The following is a 2,952-nucleotide window of genomic DNA, read 5'->3' as shown; positions in this document are numbered from 1 at the left end:
TTGAAACTGTGCCTGCAGTCAACCTACTTCACATATGGGGAGCAATATTATAGGCAGAAACATGGGTGTGCTATGGGGTCTCCAGTTTCTCCTATTGTTGCCAACCTGTACATGGAGGAGGTAGAAAAGAGAGCCTTGACGTCCTTTTCAGGGACACCACCAAGTCATTGGTTCAGGTATGTTGACGACACCTGGGTTAAAATTAAATCTCAGGAAGTCCAACATTTTACTGACCACATCAACTCTGTGGATAAATACATCAAGTTCACACGAGAAGATGTAAAAAATGGCAGGTTGGCTTTCTTGGACTGTGAGGTCTCAGTCTCTGATAGAGGACATTTGCAAACTGAGGTGTACCGCAAACCCACCCACACAGACCAGTATTTGCAGTTTGACTCCCATCACCCTTTGGAGCACAAGTTAGGAGTCATCAGGACTCTGTACCACAGAGCAGACAGCGTCCCCACTAGCTCAGGAGCCAAGCAGAAGGAGAAATCCTACACAAGACAGGCTCTAGAGCAATGTGGATATCCTAACTGGGCCTTCCTGAAAGAAGAAACCCAAACAGGACTCCAGTCAGCCATCAGGTGAAAAGGAGGAACCCAGACCCAGACCAGTGGTCATTCCAGATGTTGAGGGAGTATCAGAGAAACTGAGACGTTTATTTTCTAAACATAACGTCCCAGTGGCTTTTAAACCCCAAAATACATTAAAGACTGGTTCATCCCAAAGATCCAGTCCCCCGGCACAAACAGAGTAATGTTGTGTATGTTGTTCAGTGTCAGGAGGGTGATCAGTCTTACATCGGGGAAACTAAACAGCCACTGGCCAAAAGGATGGACCAGCACAGAAGATCAACATCATCAGGCCAGGACTCTGAGGTCTACACTCATCTCCAGGTCAGAGGTCACTCTTTCAGGGATGAAGATGTTCACATCCTGGACAGAGAGGAACGATGGTTTGAGAGAGGAGTAAAGGAGGCCATCTTTGTGAAAAGAAACCGTCCATCATTAAACAGGGGTGGAGCCTCCAGGTTCAACTGTCCCCCTCTTACAATGCTGTGATTGCTAGTATCACTCAGCCCTCTGTGAACAGTAAACAGCCATCAGGTGCTAATGATCCATTGTTAGGCTGATGGTCCTTCTTGAGCATGTGATCAGCTGGTTCTGGTTGTCAGCAGCAAACTGGTTGATCCACTCTGAGAAGGTGCTATTTAAGAGACTGAGCTGAATACAGCACCTCACACTGAGGAAGTCCTCAGGATGAGAGACAAAACGTTTCTACATTTTTTTGTTGATTTGCTTTGTTTTGTTTTTTGAATGTCCAGAGGCCCAGATTTAACTTTTTTAGATTTTTCTACCTGGATTATTGAGCATGCATCAGCATGTCCATCCTTCAGTTCAGGCTTGTACTGCCATCCAGCGGTCAGAAAAGGTACTACACTCCAAACAAATCAACATTTCTTCAAAAAATTGACAATTATTGTCAAATTTCAAACAATATTATCATTTATTGCAATAATTTCTGTGACAATCGGCCAGCAAAATTTATCGTGACAGGCCTATTCGGGGCGCCTCGGTGTGAGGCGTTCAGGGGCGGCTTGGTGTTCGGGTCACAAACAGCAGATTTGATTTAAATGTTTGGAACGTGCCACCACTTGTTCCTCCGATGCAGAACAAACAGAACCCTCAGAACTGCAGGTTCTGTCAGAAACCTGCGAGGGGCGTTCAGGCGACGCTCAGCTGATCCAGGGTCAGTTTTATTTGTCACATCACAAACGTGACGGTCTGAAAACTCAGAAACAGTAAAAACCAACGTCTAGCTGCAGCTCGGGACGTCCGGTGGCCCAAGTCTGAGCCGGGGGTCCGGCGGGCCTCACGGGCCGCTAAAACTTGAACTAAGATTTTTTTTAAGTGTCCTGTTTCCTTCAACAACAACGAGAAGAACGTTTTAGAAAAAAGACAAAAGTCATTTAAACGGATGAAAACATTTAAAGCCTCAAAAACAAACTTTTAATTTGGCGGGTCTGTTTGTTTTCTTGTTTGAAAAAAAACATTTTAGTTTTTTCTCTGAAATAAAAGCATCACATTAATTAATGTTATTGATCAGCTGCATGTATTTTACTTTGAAAATGCTTCATTTATTAACTTTAGACAAGTTTTATGAATATTTATCCTGAAGTCTGGTTTTTGATAACGTTGTACCAATAATTAGAATAAATATAATAATTAAAGCCTAAAGTTAGTTTTGTATCTGATCTGTTTTTCTGTTAAACCTAAAATTTAAATCATTAAATCAGCAGAAGCTCTACGTCTTCATGAGCCTCTGGAACCTGCGGCTCAAAATGAAGCCGCTCCTGAACGGGCCGCCCTTTGGACAGCCCTGGTCTGAGCTGAGGACATGTGCACGTGTAGACGGACGACGTGCACTGAAACTCCAGATTCATCGTTCATTGTTCCACGTTTCTACAAATATTCTGCTAACTGAGCAGTGAGCTCACCCTGACTGTAGTTTCTACTTTTTACCCCTTTCAAAATAAAATGCCATGCAGAAACAGACGCAGGGGACAGAGTTCTTTTGTTTTCAGGAGTTGAGTCAGCGGAGTTATATCAGAAAAAACAGTCAGGAAAACAACTTGAGGCGTCACTCACAGGTTTCTTTTATTTTGAATATTTAAAATGGCCGCCCATCCCAATGAAGGCTGAAAGAAAAATATAAACTTAAACGAGAAGACACGAAAACTGATGAAGGTTAAAGTTTGTACATGTTGGAACATTCACACTGCTCCAAACACAGTGACATCATGACCCCTGACCTGACCGTCACGGTGTCACATGACCCGTGACCGTCAGGGGGTCACATGACCCGTGACCTGACCGTCACAGTGTCACATAACCCCTGACCGTCAGGTCACGGTGTCACATGACCCCTGACCTGACCGTCACGGTGTCA

General features: G+C 44.0%; 1 protein-coding gene across 1 annotated transcript in view; it reads left to right on the top strand.

The window, feature by feature from the left end:
- Nucleotides 1-2,952, top strand: part of ddx31 (DEAD (Asp-Glu-Ala-Asp) box polypeptide 31) — an 18,964-nt gene that overhangs the window by 14,817 nt on the left and 1,195 nt on the right. The window lies entirely within an intron of this gene.

The sequence above is a fragment of the Nematolebias whitei genome, chromosome 8, assembly GCF_014905685.2.
Source record: "Nematolebias whitei isolate Nwh7 chromosome 8, NemWhi1, whole genome shotgun sequence".
Taxonomy (NCBI): Eukaryota; Metazoa; Chordata; class Actinopteri; order Cyprinodontiformes; family Rivulidae; genus Nematolebias; species Nematolebias whitei.
Note: the sequence above shows the minus strand (reverse complement) of the source record. Positions and strands in the feature narration are given on the sequence as shown.